At 50.1% G+C, this 16,592-nt stretch overlaps 19 non-coding genes across 19 annotated transcripts; 14 read left to right on the top strand and 5 right to left on the bottom strand.

The window, feature by feature from the left end:
• The first annotated feature begins 474 nt into the window (after positions 1–474).
• On the top strand, positions 475–547 carry Trnav-cac (transfer RNA valine (anticodon CAC)). The gene has a single exon. It is a non-coding gene; the product is annotated as a tRNA-Val (tRNA).
• Positions 548–705: 158 nt separating this feature from the next.
• Positions 706–778, top strand: Trnav-aac (transfer RNA valine (anticodon AAC)). Its single transcript has one exon. It is a non-coding gene; the product is annotated as a tRNA-Val (tRNA).
• A 6,080-nt stretch (positions 779–6,858) lies between these two features.
• On the top strand, positions 6,859–6,931 carry Trnav-cac (transfer RNA valine (anticodon CAC)). Its single transcript has one exon. It is a non-coding gene; the product is annotated as a tRNA-Val (tRNA).
• Positions 6,932–7,089: 158 nt separating this feature from the next.
• On the top strand, positions 7,090–7,162 carry Trnav-aac (transfer RNA valine (anticodon AAC)). The gene has a single exon. It is a non-coding gene; the product is annotated as a tRNA-Val (tRNA).
• Positions 7,163–7,346: 184 nt separating this feature from the next.
• On the bottom strand, positions 7,347–7,418 carry Trnap-agg (transfer RNA proline (anticodon AGG)). Its single transcript has one exon. It is a non-coding gene; the product is annotated as a tRNA-Pro (tRNA).
• A 488-nt stretch (positions 7,419–7,906) lies between these two features.
• Positions 7,907–7,979, top strand: Trnav-cac (transfer RNA valine (anticodon CAC)). The gene has a single exon. It is a non-coding gene; the product is annotated as a tRNA-Val (tRNA).
• A 158-nt stretch (positions 7,980–8,137) lies between these two features.
• On the top strand, positions 8,138–8,210 carry Trnav-aac (transfer RNA valine (anticodon AAC)). Its single transcript has one exon. It is a non-coding gene; the product is annotated as a tRNA-Val (tRNA).
• A 184-nt stretch (positions 8,211–8,394) lies between these two features.
• Trnap-agg (transfer RNA proline (anticodon AGG)) lies at positions 8,395–8,466 on the bottom strand. The gene has a single exon. It is a non-coding gene; the product is annotated as a tRNA-Pro (tRNA).
• Positions 8,467–8,954: 488 nt separating this feature from the next.
• Positions 8,955–9,027, top strand: Trnav-cac (transfer RNA valine (anticodon CAC)). The gene has a single exon. It is a non-coding gene; the product is annotated as a tRNA-Val (tRNA).
• A 158-nt stretch (positions 9,028–9,185) lies between these two features.
• On the top strand, positions 9,186–9,258 carry Trnav-aac (transfer RNA valine (anticodon AAC)). Its single transcript has one exon. It is a non-coding gene; the product is annotated as a tRNA-Val (tRNA).
• A 184-nt stretch (positions 9,259–9,442) lies between these two features.
• Trnap-agg (transfer RNA proline (anticodon AGG)) lies at positions 9,443–9,514 on the bottom strand. The gene has a single exon. It is a non-coding gene; the product is annotated as a tRNA-Pro (tRNA).
• Positions 9,515–10,002: 488 nt separating this feature from the next.
• On the top strand, positions 10,003–10,075 carry Trnav-cac (transfer RNA valine (anticodon CAC)). The gene has a single exon. It is a non-coding gene; the product is annotated as a tRNA-Val (tRNA).
• A 158-nt stretch (positions 10,076–10,233) lies between these two features.
• On the top strand, positions 10,234–10,306 carry Trnav-aac (transfer RNA valine (anticodon AAC)). Its single transcript has one exon. It is a non-coding gene; the product is annotated as a tRNA-Val (tRNA).
• A 184-nt stretch (positions 10,307–10,490) lies between these two features.
• On the bottom strand, positions 10,491–10,562 carry Trnap-agg (transfer RNA proline (anticodon AGG)). Its single transcript has one exon. It is a non-coding gene; the product is annotated as a tRNA-Pro (tRNA).
• Positions 10,563–11,050: 488 nt separating this feature from the next.
• Positions 11,051–11,123, top strand: Trnav-cac (transfer RNA valine (anticodon CAC)). Its single transcript has one exon. It is a non-coding gene; the product is annotated as a tRNA-Val (tRNA).
• Positions 11,124–11,281: 158 nt separating this feature from the next.
• Trnav-aac (transfer RNA valine (anticodon AAC)) lies at positions 11,282–11,354 on the top strand. The gene has a single exon. It is a non-coding gene; the product is annotated as a tRNA-Val (tRNA).
• Positions 11,355–11,537: 183 nt separating this feature from the next.
• Positions 11,538–11,609, bottom strand: Trnap-agg (transfer RNA proline (anticodon AGG)). The gene has a single exon. It is a non-coding gene; the product is annotated as a tRNA-Pro (tRNA).
• A 488-nt stretch (positions 11,610–12,097) lies between these two features.
• Positions 12,098–12,170, top strand: Trnav-cac (transfer RNA valine (anticodon CAC)). The gene has a single exon. It is a non-coding gene; the product is annotated as a tRNA-Val (tRNA).
• A 158-nt stretch (positions 12,171–12,328) lies between these two features.
• On the top strand, positions 12,329–12,401 carry Trnav-aac (transfer RNA valine (anticodon AAC)). Its single transcript has one exon. It is a non-coding gene; the product is annotated as a tRNA-Val (tRNA).
• The last annotated feature ends 4,191 nt before the right edge of the window (positions 12,402–16,592 follow it).

The following is a 16,592-nucleotide window of genomic DNA, read 5'->3' as shown; positions in this document are numbered from 1 at the left end:
GCGCCAAATATTCCAGCAAACTGCGTCCCTCGAAGTCGTCCAGGGTGCTCTTTGAGTCTGGTGCGGCTGGCGGGATGGGGGAGGTGCTCTCTGCCGGCAGTGCTGTTCTTCGACAGACTGTGTAGCGACACAATGGGTCATGGGCAGCACCCTTCTCGGAGGTGCCGTGGCCCGCGGTCGGCGGCCTTCCAGGGCTATTGGCATCTTCATGTAAAGCTGCTGCTGGGCTCGCACTGCCTGCTGCTAAGGAGGTGATTGTTTTTGCTAATGTGACTTGCAATAACGACTGCGCGAAACGCCGCTATCTCGTTCGGGATGCTACGACAGACACCCTCTCGAGCACCCCGAAGACTTGTTGAGCCCTCGGCAGCGATGGGTTTCAGGCTGTCAAAAGAACTATGGTGTGTGCATGCGCGGGCGAAAGAAAGGCTGAGGCGCCTTCGAGTGTACAAGGATGGAGTGAGCGTGTCCGTCGTTTCCGTAGTGTAGCGGTTATCACATCTGCTTCACACGCAGAAGGTCCCCGGTTCGATCCCGGGCGGGAACAGCATTTTCCTGCCTATGTCGCATACTACTCCAGTGAGCCACGTCATGTGTGGATCTGCTGCATGTACCTTCTTCATGCAAGTGCCGCATTTATTGAATTTTTAAGTTACGATGGCAACCTTGTTACAAGTTGTCTGTGAAGCAAGCCTGAAAGCAGTAGTTTCCGTGGTGTAGCGGTTATCACGTCTGCCTAACACGCAGAAGGTCCCCGGTTCGATCCCGGGCGGAAACACTTTTTCATCACTTTAAACCGACAAGCATTTGCTACGATCTGTACCGAAACCTTGGTAATCACCTTCATACGTCGGACCAGAGGGTCAGTTCCTTAGAGCAAATATGAAATTAGCTTTACATTGACGGGCAGCTTTTTGCGCTGACTCAGCCACCGACGTGCGACCAGTTTGCACAAAACGCTAGGGCTCGTCCGGGATTTGAACCCGGGACCTCCTGCACCCTAAGCAGGAATCATACCCCTTTTTTTTTTTTTTTTTTTTTTTTTTTTTTTTTTTTTTTTGCAGTCGAATGCTCTACGACTTTTTTTTTTTTTTTTCTTTTTTGACCTCTTGCACCCTAAGCAGGAATCATACTCCTTTTGTTTTTCTGAGCTAGCTTTTTTTTTATATATATTTAGCATCGTTTGGTAATGTAAAACCGGCTGTAAAATCGTCGGGAGTGAAGCCTTTCTCTTGTGCGCCTGGTGATGGAGGTCGGGGTCAGAGACGCGCCGCAAAAGCAGTGGGGCCTCTTCGCGGCACTGCCAGTACTTCGCGCTCCAAACCCCTCCCACGTCACCGTGAAAGACAATCAGTGGTCACTAGCCTATTCCCATCCTTTCGAAAACAATGTGGAGCATATTACCAAATGTCTTCTTATGAGCCGGGTACTGGAGCATCTTTGCAAATTCTGTTTCCATATACATTAAAAATTCAAGTTGATTGTCGCCTCCAACGTTGTTAAAAATGTAACCGGTGAACTTCCCCTTGAGCCAGATCACTGTATTGTTTTTCGTTTGAGGGAAGTAGCGATCAGCGGGGCGGTACAAATGCTGCGGGGTGAAAGTGTGTGCAGCGGTCCTGGTGATTAGGGCAAGTTTCTCTCTGATCCAGTGCCAGTTGTAAATATGGCCGCCACACGTATATCGATGACACACAGTGTCGACAAGGTGACATTTGCCACAGAGGTTTGTGTCACTTAACCCTATTCTGAAGAGACGTTCATTAGTACAGATGAGATTATGGATAACTTTGTACCACGCTGTCCGTGCATCACTCGAAAGAACCGAACAACTAATATTTTTCCAGACGACGTCCCATGCGAATCCAGGGAACTTGGATTCTATGACATTGTTCCTGTGCAGCTGTTGCCGTTCTGCTAAAATCGCTTTCGCCGTGACTGTCGGCGACCGTAAAAGTTCTTTGCTGATGTAGCTGCACTCAAGATAAAAGTTCCTTATATGTTTAAGTTTAAAACTGATGTGCTGAAGATGGACTGGTGGGTCGACACTTTGTGGCCGGACGATATTGTACAACTTTGCCGTGAGGCATTCCGGGGAGTTGGACATGATAGTTATTGTTCTGTTGACATATAATGCCATTGCTTTACAGTAAATGTCCGTCAATCCCAGGCCCCCTTGACAAGGATCCAGAATTGCTGTCTTGCCCGAGACACGAAATAATTCCCCACGCCACAAAAAATTTGTTAAGCGGGACATAATGGCCTTTGCTATCATGGCGGGAAGAGGGAAAATTTGGGCAGTGTAGTAAGCCTTGGACAAGATATAAGTATTTAATAAACGAACCCTTTGAAATTGGTCCAGGCAGCGGGAGTGATTGGCAATCAGTGCCCCCTGGATAGTCCGTGAAACCTCGCGCCAATTTATCGAGATCATTCGGAAAATGGATGTCGTCAGGACCATTCCAATAGCTTTATGTTGATGGACAGGAGTCGCCCACGCAATGCGCAACTGGGCAAGCCCCTTGAGGTTTAGAAATTTACTTTTTTGAACGTTCTGCCTCGCACCGGATGCCGAACAATAGGTCGCGAGCGCCAACTCGAGGTGTGACACATCCGCCTGATTTCTGATGATGACGCCAACGTCATCCGCATATGCGCCCACCACAGTTTTCATTCCTGAAACTGTAATTCCTGTGAGCCGACATCGTAGCTGTCGTAAAAAGGGTTCGAGAGAAAGAACAAAAAGCAGCATTGACAAGGGACTGCCTTGTGGGACGCCTCGTCGTATTTCGATGCGCTGCGTCAACTGGCAATTAACAGAGAGTTGTGCTGTGATTCCCATCGCCACGTTCTTGATGACGGCTATAGAGGTGGTGAGAAACCCCATCCGGCGCAACGTCTCTATCAGATACGGATGATCGACCCTGTCAAACGCTTTGTGGAAATCGACAAAAAGCAGTCCACATTTAATATTGCATGCGTGAGTCAGGGCAACGACGTCCCGGTATAAAGCAGCAGTTTGTAGGATGGTCTGCTTAAAGGCACAAGTCTGTTGGGGGCAAATGATTTTAGCGGTGAGCGGCATAATGCGGTGATGGAGTACTCGAGCTAGAAGTTTATAATCAGAGTTTAAAAGTGAAATCGGTCGGAGGTTAGTTAAACGTTTGCAACCCTTATTCTTCGGGAGAAGTACAATTTTGCATTGCTTGAATTCTGCTGGCACCGGTGTTCCCCGTAAGACTTCATTGATTAGTTGGGTGAACTTGTCTCCAATTAAATGCCAAAACCTTTTATAGAATTCAACGGGGAGGCCGTCAGGTCCTGGTGATTTGTTAACGGCAGAATTGCAGATTACTGCGTAAACATCATCATTTTCGACAGTCGAAGAAATAGCGTCATTGTCATCTCCCGTAAGTTGTGGAGTATGAGAGCCAAAAAGTTCGTCATAATCGTCCACATTTGTATCCCCCGGTGCATACATGTTTGAATAGTAAGCGGAGATGGCCTGGAGTATTCCCTGCTGCGTGCTGATTTTGGTACCATCCTCGAGTTGAAGTTCGTCTATGAAAGTGCCTCGCCTAGTTTTGCTGTCGCGAATAAGATGATACAAGGCAGCAGTCTCATCTGCAATGACGGATTTCGCTTTGGACCGTACCTTAAGGCCCTCCAGTTCTTGACGTTTCAAGCGCAGTAATTTGGCTTTTATCAGTTTGACATCTTTCAGGCGTGTCGTCACTGCTCCCGCCTGATCATAAAGATCCCGTAGCACACTATAATAAAACTCGACGGTGGTTTTCCGTTCCCTAGCCCTGCGGATACTAAAGGATATTAAAACACTCCTGATCTTTGGCTTCGTCCGTCTGGTCCACCATTCAATCACACTTCGAAAGTTGTGAAGTGAACGGAGACACAGCACCCATGCAGCAGTTATTTCGTCTTCTAATTCTGTGTCCGACAATAAAGAAACATTTAGATGCCACTGGTTGCGTACTCGGCGAGTAGGTTGTTGTGGCAGATTGAGACATGTTAACAATGCACTATGGTCGGAGAAAATGACGGGAACAGTTTCAGCGTGCGTTACGTTGCTTTTTAAATCATCCGAAACATAAATTCTGTCGATTCTGCTAGAAGAGTTGGCAACGGTATGAGTAAATTTCACCAACGTGGGGTATTTTACCTCCCACACATCGTGCAGTTTGAGGTCAGCAACAAGGCGTCGCAACTCACCAGAATAATGAAAATTAGGAGTCTGATCTTTGCGGCCCAGAACACAATTAAAGTCACCACCGAGTATCAGTGATGAGGGATTTCGCCGCAAGAGGTAAATGATATCGTCTTTGAAGAACGCGGCTCGTGCTGCCCGGTGACTACTACCAGAGGGTGCATATAAAGTGACAAAAGTAACCCCTGCTATTGTAAGCCCAATGCCTCTCCCCGACTCTAACGTTTCAACGGTTTGTACGGGAATGCCTTCCCGAACTAAAATGGCAGTACCGACGTGCGCTTCCGGTGAAATATTGTAGAAACCTACAAATCCGGTAAAGTCGAGGTGCGGCGAGACAACCTCCTGAAGAAAGGCGATGTCAGTCGCTGAGTCGTAGAGAAACTGTTTGAGAGCAGCGAGTTTTAAATCCGACTGGATCCTGTTAATATTGAGGGTGGAAAGCGTGTAGGATTGTAACATGAAGCACGGAGATATCTAACCACCTGTCAGGCCATCATTCCACGCCAGAACCTTCGTGAGAATCTGACTTCGAAGGTGCGTCATCATCGGCGTGGGAACCTTTCTTTTTAGGCTTCCTGCGAACAACATTGACATTTGGTTTCACCGAGTGGCGGCGCCAACCTCCCGTTGAGAAATTCGCAGCGGAAGGCGGGGTAGGAGGATCGGAGCTGACGTCAGGTGCCAGCTCCTCCTCCGCTGCACACGGTGGTTGCTCAGACTGCAAAACTACTTCCGGCGTCCTAACTCTTTCACATCCTCTTTCGGGAGCGGAGTGTTTATCAACGGTGGAACCTTCCGTTTGTTTGTTGTCGGGCTGAGGCGGTGACGTAGCCAGCTGTTGACGCTCACGCTCGTCCACGACCTGTCCACAAACGGTGTCAACATCGGTCGGTCGGTCGGTCTGCATCGGTTGACATGCCTCATGTGACTGGCGTGGTACTGAAGCTACCGCGGCCTGTTCGTTTACGGGTAATGGATCCAACTGTGCAACCGTCACCGGAGAATTGGCGCTACAAACCGAAAGCATGGAATGTTCGGAGCCCGGAATCTCAAACAGCGGTTGCGAAGTGCCATCGACAGATTTCCTAGCCACATTAACGTCATCTTCGTCTGCACTACCACTATCGTAAGTGCGGCGTCTCTTGTGAGTAACGACACTACTTTGGACAACAGACGAGTCTGAAGTCTCCTTTCGTGCTAGCGGTGGAAAGTCAGCAGCACGATGCTGCGCCCTATCTTCATCTTTGTCCGGGATGGGGGAACTTGACCCATCTGTCACAGAAGTTTCCTTCACAAGGTCGGCCAGAGTTAACTTTTTGCGCTGCTGGAAGTGGGTTTGCAAAACAAAGACACGCTTCGGACAATCCTGCCTCATATGTCCACTCTCATTACAGACATGACAGGTCAAAGTCTGTCCACTGTACATAACATGCGCTTTATATCCGCAAACTTGAACATGAGAGGGAATATTATGCTTGACATGCATGTCGACCGAACGCACACCGCTAAAGCATTGCAAACGGTGTTGGCTGGACCACCGTTCATTCCTAATTTGCTTGATATCACCATACTTAGAAAGAACATCTTTTAAATAACAGTTGTCAACCTCGGGGGGCAAGTTAAAAACACGCACATGCTTGTAATCAACATCAGCATTAGAAACTGTGACCTTACTCACCGAATTGTCACGGTGGCGGAATTCAGCTTCCCCATCAAATTTGTTTAAGATCCGTTCCAGCACCAAAGGTGAGAGCAGCTTGACATAAAAACAGTATTGTTCCAGATCATAGTAAGCCGTATGTATCTGATCAGATGTGAGGCCAACAACATCAACAATCCAGTCGTGAATTTCCAGTGAACTGGGTTGTACATATCGGGTAGACTTGTCAAAACCAAATCGCACAGTAAGCTTCCTGGGAAACACGGCAGACATTTCAGCAGATAAACAGCGGCCAAAACCGCTTTCAAGAAAGAAACAAAAGAGACGTCGACAACACAAGTACAACGACACAAAACACTAACACACACTGAACGAAGAGCAACAAGAATTAGTCACGACTTCGAAACACAGCAGCTAAGCGGAGCGCTAACACGTCCTCACAGCACGCCGTCTGAAGCGGAACTGAACCCCTAGACCAACGAGCCCTGTGACAGCGCGAGCGCCAAATATTCCAGCAAACTGCGTCCCTCGAAGTCGTCCAGGGTGCTCTTTGAGTCTGGTGCGGCTGGCGGGATGGGGGAGGTGCTCTCTGCCGGCAGTGCTGTTCTTCGACAGACTGTGTAGCGACACAATGGGTCATGGGCAGCACCGTTCTCGGAGGTGCCGTGGCCCGCGGTCGGCGGCCTTCCAGGGCTATTGGCATCTTCATGTAAAGCTGCTGCTGGGCTCGCACTGCCTGCTGCTAAGGAGGTGATTGTTTTTGCTAATGTGACTTGCAATAACGACTGCGCGAAACGCCGCTATCTCGTTCGGGATGCTACGACAGACACCCTCTCGAGCACCCCGAAGACTTGTTGAGCCCTCGGCAGCGATGGGTTTCAGGCTGTCAAAAGAACTATGGTGTGTGCATGCGCGGGCGAAAGAAAGGCTGAGGCGCCTTCGAATGTACAAGGATGGAGTGAGCGTGTCCGTCGTTTCCGTAGTGTAGCGGTTATCACATCTGCTTCACACGCAGAAGGTCCCCGGTTCGATCCCGGGCGGGAACAGCATTTTCCTGCCTATGTCGCATACTACTCCAGTGAGCCACGTCATGTGTGGATCTGCTGCATGTACCTTCTTCATGCAAGTGCCGCATTTATTGAGTTTTTAAGTTACGATGGCAACCTTGTTACAAGTTGTCTGTGAAGCAAGCCTAAAAGCAGTAGTTTCCGTGGTGTAGCGGTTATCACGTCTGCCTAACACGCAGAAGGTCCCCGGTTCGATCCCGGGCGGAAACACTTTTTCATCACTTTAAACCGACAAGCATTTGCTACGATCTGTACCGAAACCTTGGTAATCACCTTCATACGTCGGACCAGAGGGTCAGTTCCTTAGAGCAAATATGAAATTAGCTTTACATTGACGGGCAGCTTTTTGCGCTGACTCAGCCACCGACGTGCGACCAGTTTGCACAAAACGCTAGGGCTCGTCCGGGATTTGAACCCGGGACCTCCTGCACCCTAAGCAGGAATCATACCCCTAGACCAACGAGCCCTGTGACAGCGCGAGCGCCAAATATTCCAGCAAACTGCGTCCCTCGAAGTCGTCCAGGGTGCTCTTTGAGTCTGGTGCGGCTGGCGGGATGGGGGAGGTGCTCTCTGCCGGCAGTGCTGTTCTTCGACAGACTGTGTAGCGACACAATGGGTCATGGGCAGCACCCTTCTCGGAGGTGCCGTGGCCCGCGGTCGGCGGCCTTCCAGGGCTATTGGCATCTTCATGTAAAGCTGCTGCTGGGCTCGCACTGCCTGCTGCTAAGGAGGTGATTGTTTTTGCTAATGTGACTTGCAATAACGACTGCGCGAAACGCCGCTATCTCGTTCGGGATGCTACGACAGACACCCTCTCGAGCACCCCGAAGACTTGTTGAGCCCTCGGCAGCGATGGGTTTCAGGCTGTCAAAAGAACTATGGTGTGTGCATGCGCGGGCGAAAGAAAGGCTGAGGCGCCTTCGAGTGTACAAGGATGGAGTGAGCGTGTCCGTCGTTTCCGTAGTGTAGCGGTTATCACATCTGCTTCACACGCAGAAGGTCCCCGGTTCGATCCCGGGCGGGAACAGCATTTTCCTGCCTATGTCGCATACTACTCCAGTGAGCCACGTCATGTGTGGATCTGCTGCATGTACCTTCTTCATGCAAGTGCCGCATTTATTGAATTTTTAAGTTACGATGGCAACCTTGTTACAAGTTGTCTGTGAAGCAAGCCTGAAAGCAGTAGTTTCCGTGGTGTAGCGGTTATCACGTCTGCCTAACACGCAGAAGGTCCCCGGTTCGATCCCGGGCGGAAACACTTTTTCATCACTTTAAACCGACAAGCATTTGCTACGATCTGTACCGAAACCTTGGTAATCACCTTCATACGTCGGACCAGAGGGTCAGTTCCTTAGAGCAAATATGAAATTAGCTTTACATTGACGGGCAGCTTTTTGCGCTGACTCAGCCACCGACGTGCGACCAGTTTGCACAAAACGCTAGGGCTCGTCCGGGATTTGAACCCGGGACCTCCTGCACCCTAAGCAGGAATCATACCCCTAGACCAACGAGCCCTGTGACAGCGCGAGCGCCAAATATTCCAGCAAACTGCGTCCCTCGAAGTCGTCCAGGGTGCTCTTTGAGTCTGGTGCGGCTGGCGGGATGGGGGAGGTGCTCTCTGCCGGCAGTGCTGTTCTTCGACAGACTGTGTAGCGACACAATGGGTCATGGGCAGCACCCTTCTCGGAGGTGCCGTGGCCCGCGGTCGGCGGCCTTCCAGGGCTATTGGCATCTTCATGTAAAGCTGCTGCTGGGCTCGCACTGCCTGCTGCTAAGGAGGTGATTGTTTTTGCTAATGTGACTTGCAATAACGACTGCGCGAAACGCCGCTATCTCGTTCGGGATGCTACGACAGACACCCTCTCGAGCACCCCGAAGACTTGTTGAGCCCTCGGCAGCGATGGGTTTCAGGCTGTCAAAAGAACTATGGTGTGTGCATGCGCGGGCGAAAGAAAGGCTGAGGCGCCTTCGAGTGTACAAGGATGGAGTGAGCGTGTCCGTCGTTTCCGTAGTGTAGCGGTTATCACATCTGCTTCACACGCAGAAGGTCCCCGGTTCGATCCCGGGCGGGAACAGCATTTTCCTGCCTATGTCGCATACTACTCCAGTGAGCCACGTCATGTGTGGATCTGCTGCATGTACCTTCTTCATGCAAGTGCCGCATTTATTGAATTTTTAAGTTACGATGGCAACCTTGTTACAAGTTCTCTGTGAAGCAAGCCTGAAAGCAGTAGTTTCCGTGGTGTAGCGGTTATCACGTCTGCCTAACACGCAGAAGGTCCCCGGTTCGATCCCGGGCGGAAACACTTTTTCATCACTTTAAACCGACAAGCATTTGCTACGATCTGTACCGAAACCTTGGTAATCACCTTCATACGTCGGACCAGAGGGTCAGTTCCTTAGAGCAAATATGAAATTAGCTTTACATTGACGGGCAGCTTTTTGCGCTGACTCAGCCACCGACGTGCGACCAGTTTGCACAAAACGCTAGGGCTCGTCCGGGATTTGAACCCGGGACCTCCTGCACCCTAAGCAGGAATCATACCCCTAGACCAACGAGCCCTGTGACAGCGCGAGCGCCAAATATTCCAGCAAACTGCGTCCCTCGAAGTCGTCCAGGGTGCTCTTTGAGTCTGGTGCGGCTGGCGGGATGGGGGAGGTGCTCTCTGCCGGCAGTGCTGTTCTTCGACAGACTGTGTAGCGACACAATGGGTCATGGGCAGCACCCTTCTCGGAGGTGCCGTGGCCCGCGGTCGGCGGCCTTCCAGGGCTATTGGCATCTTCATGTAAAGCTGCTGCTGGGCTCGCACTGCCTGCTGCTAAGGAGGTGATTGTTTTTGCTAATGTGACTTGCAATAACGACTGCGCGAAACGCCGCTATCTCGTTCGGGATGCTACGACAGACACCCTCTCGAGCACCCCGAAGACTTGTTGAGCCCTCGGCAGCGATGGGTTTCAGGCTGTCAAAAGAACTATGGTGTGTGCATGCGCGGGCGAAAGAAAGGCTGAGGCGCCTTCGAGTGTACAAGGATGGAGTGAGCGTGTCCGTCGTTTCCGTAGTGTAGCGGTTATCACATCTGCTTCACACGCAGAAGGTCCCCGGTTCGATCCCGGGCGGGAACAGCATTTTCCTGCCTATGTCGCATACTACTCCAGTGAGCCACGTCATGTGTGGATCTGCTGCATGTACCTTCTTCATGCAAGTGCCGCATTTATTGAATTTTTAAGTTACGATGGCAACCTTGTTACAAGTTCTCTGTGAAGCAAGCCTGAAAGCAGTAGTTTCCGTGGTGTAGCGGTTATCACGTCTGCCTAACACGCAGAAGGTCCCCGGTTCGATCCCGGGCGGAAACACTTTTTCATCACTTTAAACCGACAAGCATTTGCTACGATCTGTACCGAAACCTTGGTAATCACCTTCATACGTCGGACCAGAGGGTCAGTTCCTTAGAGCAAATATGAAATTAGCTTTACATTGACGGGCAGCTTTTTGCGCTGACTCAGCCACCGACGTGCGACCAGTTTGCACAAAACGCTAGGGCTCGTCCGGGATTTGAACCCGGGACCTCCTGCACCCTAAGCAGGAATCATACCCCTAGACCAACGAGCCCTGTGACAGCGCGAGCGCCAAATATTCCAGCAAACTGCGTCCCTCGAAGTCGTCCAGGGTGCTCTTTGAGTCTGGTGCGGCTGGCGGGATGGGGGAGGTGCTCTCTGCCGGCAGTGCTGTTCTTCGACAGACTGTGTAGCGACACAATGGGTCATGGGCAGCACCCTTCTCGGAGGTGCCGTGGCCCGCGGTCGGCGGCCTTCCAGGGCTATTGGCATCTTCATGTAAAGCTGCTGCTGGGCTCGCACTGCCTGCTGCTAAGGAGGTGATTGTTTTTGCTAATGTGACTTGCAATAACGACTGCGCGAAACGCCGCTATCTCGTTCGGGATGCTACGACAGACACCCTCTCGAGCACCCCGAAGACTTGTTGAGCCCTCGGCAGCGATGGGTTTCAGGCTGTCAAAAGAACTATGGTGTGTGCATGCGCGGGCGAAAGAAAGGCTGAGGCGCCTTCGAGTGTACAAGGATGGAGTGAGCGTGTCCGTCGTTTCCGTAGTGTAGCGGTTATCACATCTGCTTCACACGCAGAAGGTCCCCGGTTCGATCCCGGGCGGGAACAGCATTTTCCTGCCTATGTCGCATACTACTCCAGTGAGCCACGTCATGTGTGGATCTGCTGCATGTACCTTCTTCATGCAAGTGCCGCATTTATTGAATTTTTAAGTTACGATGGCAACCTTGTTACAAGTTGTCTGTGAAGCAAGCCTGAAAGCAGTAGTTTCCGTGGTGTAGCGGTTATCGCGTCTGCCTAACACGCAGAAGGTCCCCGGTTCGATCCCGGGCGGAAACACTTTTTCATCACTTTAAACCGACAAGCATTTGCTACGATCTGTACCGAAACCTTGGTAATCACCTTCATACGTCAGACCAGAGGGCAGTTCCTTAGAGCAAATATGAAATTAGCTTTACATTGACGGGCAGCTTTTTGCGCTGACTCAGCCACCGACGTGCGACCAGTTTGCACAAAACGCTAGGGCTCGTCCGGGATTTGAACCCGGGACCTCCTGCACCCTAAGCAGGAATCATACCCCTAGACCAACGAGCCCTGTGACAGCGCGAGCGCCAAATATTCCAGCAAACTGCGTCCCTCGAAGTCGTCCAGGGTGCTCTTTGAGTCTGGTGCGGCTGGCGGGATGGGGGAGGTGCTCTCTGCCGGCAGTGCTGTTCTTCGACAGACTGTGTAGCGACACAATGGGTCATGGGCAGCACCCTTCTCGGAGGTGCCGTGGCCCGCGGTCGGCGGCCTTCCAGGGCTATTGGCATCTTCATGTAAAGCTGCTGCTGGGCTCGCACTGCCTGCTGCTAAGGAGGTGATTGTTTTTGCTAATGTGACTTGCAATAACGACTGCGCGAAACGCCGCTATCTCGTTCGGGATGCTACGACAGACACCCTCTCGAGCACCCCGAAGACTTGTTGAGCCCTCGGCAGCGATGGGTTTCAGGCTGTCAAAAGAACTATGGTGTGTGCATGCGCGGGCGAAAGAAAGGCTGAGGCGCCTTCGAGTGTACAAGGATGGAGTGAGCGTGTCCGTCGTTTCCGTAGTGTAGCGGTTATCACATCTGCTTCACACGCAGAAGGTCCCCGGTTCGATCCCGGGCGGGAACAGCATTTTCCTGCCTATGTCGCATACTACTCCAGTGAGCCACGTCATGTGTGGATCTGCTGCATGTACCTTCTTCATGCAAGTGCCGCATTTATTGAATTTTTAAGTTACGATGGCAACCTTGTTACAAGTTGTCTGTGAAGCAAGCCTGAAAGCAGTAGTTTCCGTGGTGTAGCGGTTATCACGTCTGCCTAACACGCAGAAGGTCCCCGGTTCGATCCCGGGCGGAAACACTTTTTCATCACTTTAAACCGACAAGCATTTGCTACGATCTGTACCGAAACCTTGGTAATCACCTTCATACGTCGGACCAGAGGGTCAGTTCCTTAGAGCAAATATGAAATTAGCTTTACATTGACGGGCAGCTTTTTGCGCTGACTCAGCCACCGACGTGCGACCAGTTTGCACAAAACGCTAGGGCTCGTCCGGGATTTGAACCCGGGACCTCCTGCACCCTAAGCAGGAATCATACCCCTTTTTTTTTTTTTTTTTTTTTTTTTTTTTTTTTTTTTTTTTTTTGCAGTCGAATGCTCTACGACTTTTTTTTTTTTTTTTCTTTTTTGACCTCCTGCACCCTAAGCAGGAATCATACTCCTTTTGTTTTTCTGAGCTAGCTTTTTTTTTATATATATTTAGCATCGTTTGGTAATGTAAAACCGGCTGTAAAATCGTCGGGAGTGAAGCCTTTCTCTTGTGCGCCTGGTGATGGAGGTCGGGGTCAGAGACGCGCCGCAAAAGCAGTGGGGCCTCTTCGCGGCACTGCCAGTACTTCGCGCTCCAAACCCCTCCCACGTCACCGTGAAAGACAATCAGTGGTCACTAGCCTATTCCCATCCTTTCGAAAACAATGTGGAGCATATTACCAAATGTCTTCTTATGAGCCGGGTACTGGAGCATCTTTGCAAATTCTGTTTCCATATACATTAAAAATTCAAGTTGATTGTCGCCTCCAACGTTGTTAAAAATGTAACCGGTGAACTTCCCCTTGAGCCAGATCACTGTATTGTTTTTCGTTTGAGGGAAGTAGCGATCAGCGGGGCGGTACAAATGCTGCGGGGTGAAAGTGTGTGCAGCGGTCCTGGTGATTAGGGCAAGTTTCTCTCTGATCCAGTGCCAGTTGTAAATATGGCCGCCACACGTATATCGATGACACACAGTGTCGACAAGGTGACATTTGCCACAGAGGTTTGTGTCACTTAACCCTATTCTGAAGAGACGTTCATTAGTACAGATGAGATTATGGATAACTTTGTACCACGCTGTCCGTGCATCACTCGAAAGAACCGAACAACTAATATTTTTCCAGACGACGTCCCATGCGAATCCAGGGAACTTGGATTCTATGACATTGTTCCTGTGCAGCTGTTGCCGTTCTGCTAAAATCGCTTTCGCCGTGACTGTCGGCGACCGTAAAAGTTCTTTGCTGATGTAGCTGCACTCAAGATAAAAGTTCCTTATATGTTTAAGTTTAAAACTGATGTGCTGAAGATGGACTGGTGGGTCGACACTTTGTGGCCGGACGATATTGTACAACTTTGCCGTGAGGCATTCCGGGGAGTTGGACATGATAGTTATTGTTCTGTTGACATATAATGCCATTGCTTTACAGTAAATGTCCGTCAATCCCAGGCCCCCTTGACAAGGATCCAGAATTGCTGTCTTGCCCGAGACACGAAATAATTCCCCACGCCACAAAAAATTTGTTAAGCGGGACATAATGGCCTTTGCTATCATGGCGGGAAGAGGGAAAATTTGGGCAGTGTAGTAAGCCTTGGACAAGATATAAGTATTTAATAAACGAACCCTTTGAAATTGGTCCAGGCAGCGGGAGTGATTGGCAATCAGTGCCCCCTGGATAGTCCGTGAAACCTCGCGCCAATTTATCGAGATCATTCGGAAAATGGATGTCGTCAGGACCATTCCAATAGCTTTATGTTGATGGACAGGAGTCGCCCACGCAATGCGCAACTGGGCAAGCCCCTTGAGGTTTAGAAATTTACTTTTTTGAACGTTCTGCCTCGCACCGGATGCCGAACAATAGGTCGCGAGCGCCAACTCGAGGTGTGACACATCCGCCTGATTTCTGATGATGACGCCAACGTCATCCGCATATGCGCCCACCACAGTTTTCATTCCTGAAACTGTAATTCCTGTGAGCCGACATCGTAGCTGTCGTAAAAAGGGTTCGAGAGAAAGAACAAAAAGCAGCATTGACAAGGGACTGCCTTGTGGGACGCCTCGTCGTATTTCGATGCGCTGCGTCAACTGGCAATTAACAGAGAGTTGTGCTGTGATTCCCATCGCCACGTTCTTGATGACGGCTATAGAGGTGGTGAGAAACCCCATCCGGCGCAACGTCTCTATCAGATACGGATGATCGACCCTGTCAAACGCTTTGTGGAAATCGACAAAAAGCAGTCCACATTTAATATTGCATGCGTGAGTCAGGGCAACGACGTCCCGGTATAAAGCAGCAGTTTGTAGGATGGTCTGCTTAAAGGCACAAGTCTGTTGGGGGCAAATGATTTTAGCGGTGAGCGGCATAATGCGGTGATGGAGTACTCGAGCTAGAAGTTTATAATCAGAGTTTAAAAGTGAAATCGGTCGGAGGTTAGTTAAACGTTTGCAACCCTTATTCTTCGGGAGAAGTACAATTTTGCATTGCTTGAATTCTGCTGGCACCGGTGTTCCCCGTAAGACTTCATTGATTAGTTGGGTGAACTTGTCTCCAATTAAATGCCAAAACCTTTTATAGAATTCAACGGGGAGGCCGTCAGGTCCTGGTGATTTGTTAACGGCAGAATTGCAGATTACTGCGTAAACATCATCATTTTCGACAGTCGAAGAAATAGCGTCATTGTCATCTCCCGTAAGTTGTGGAGTATGAGAGCCAAAAAGTTCGTCATAATCGTCCACATTTGTATCCCCCGGTGCATACATGTTTGAATAGTAAGCGGAGATGGCCTGGAGTATTCCCTGCTGCGTGCTGATTTTGGTACCATCCTCGAGTTGAAGTTCGTCTATGAAAGTGCCTCGCCTAGTTTTGCTGTCGCGAATAAGATGATACAAGGCAGCAGTCTCATCTGCAATGACGGATTTCGCTTTGGACCGTACCTTAAGGCCCTCCAGTTCTTGACGTTTCAAGCGCAGTAATTTGGCTTTTATCAGTTTGACATCTTTCAGGCGTGTCGTCACTGCTCCCGCCTGATCATAAAGATCCCGTAGCACACTATAATAAAACTCGACGGTGGTTTTCCGTTCCCTAGCCCTGCGGATACTAAAGGATATTAAAACACTCCTGATCTTTGGCTTCGTCCGTCTGGTCCACCATTCAATCACACTTCGAAAGTTGTGAAGTGAACGGAGACACAGCACCCATGCAGCAGTTATTTCGTCTTCTAATTCTGTGTCCGACAATAAAGAAACATTTAGATGCCACTGGTTGCGTACTCGGCGAGTAGGTTGTTGTGGCAGATTGAGACATGTTAACAATGCACTATGGTCGGAGAAAATGACGGGAACAGTTTCAGCGTGCGTTACGTTGCTTTTTAAATCATCCGAAACATAAATTCTGTCGATTCTGCTAGAAGAGTTGGCAACGGTATGAGTAAATTTCACCAACGTGGGGTATTTTACCTCCCACACATCGTGCAGTTTGAGGTCAGCAACAAGGCGTCGCAACTCACCAGAATAATGAAAATTAGGAGTCTGATCTTTGCGGCCCAGAACACAATTAAAGTCACCACCGAGTATCAGTGATGAGGGATTTCGCCGCAAGAGGTAAATGATATCGTCTTTGAAGAACGCGGCTCGTGCTGCCCGGTGACTACTACCAGAGGGTGCATATAAAGTGACAAAAGTAACCCCTGCTATTGTAAGCCCAATGCCTCTCCCCGACTCTAACGTTTCAACGGTTTGTACGGGAATGCCTTCCCGAACTAAAATGGCAGTACCGACGTGCGCTTCCGGTGAAATATTGTAGAAACCTACAAATCCGGTAAAGTCGAGGTGCGGCGAGACAACCTCCTGAAGAAAGGCGATGTCAGTCGCTGAGTCGTAGAGAAACTGTTTGAGAGCAGCGAGTTTTAAATCCGACTGGATCCTGTTAATATTGAGGGTGGAAAGCGTGTAGGATTGTAACATGAAGCACGGAGATATCTAACCACCTGTCAGGCCATCATTCCACGCCAGAACCTTCGTGAGAATCTGACTTCGAAGGTGCGTCATCATCGGCGTGGGAACCTTTCTTTTTAGGCTTCCTGCGAACAACATTGACATTTGGTTTCACCGAGTGGCGGCGCCAACCTCCCGTTGAGAAATTCGCAGCGGAAGGCGGGGTAGGAGGATCGGAGCTGACGTCAGGTGCCAGCTCCTCCTCCGCTGCACACGGTGGTTGCTCAGACTGCAAAACTACTTCCGGCGTC

Source organism: Schistocerca nitens, chromosome 2, assembly GCF_023898315.1.
Source record: "Schistocerca nitens isolate TAMUIC-IGC-003100 chromosome 2, iqSchNite1.1, whole genome shotgun sequence".
NCBI classification, from domain to species: Eukaryota; Metazoa; Arthropoda; class Insecta; order Orthoptera; family Acrididae; genus Schistocerca; species Schistocerca nitens.
Note: the sequence above shows the minus strand (reverse complement) of the source record. Positions and strands in the feature narration are given on the sequence as shown.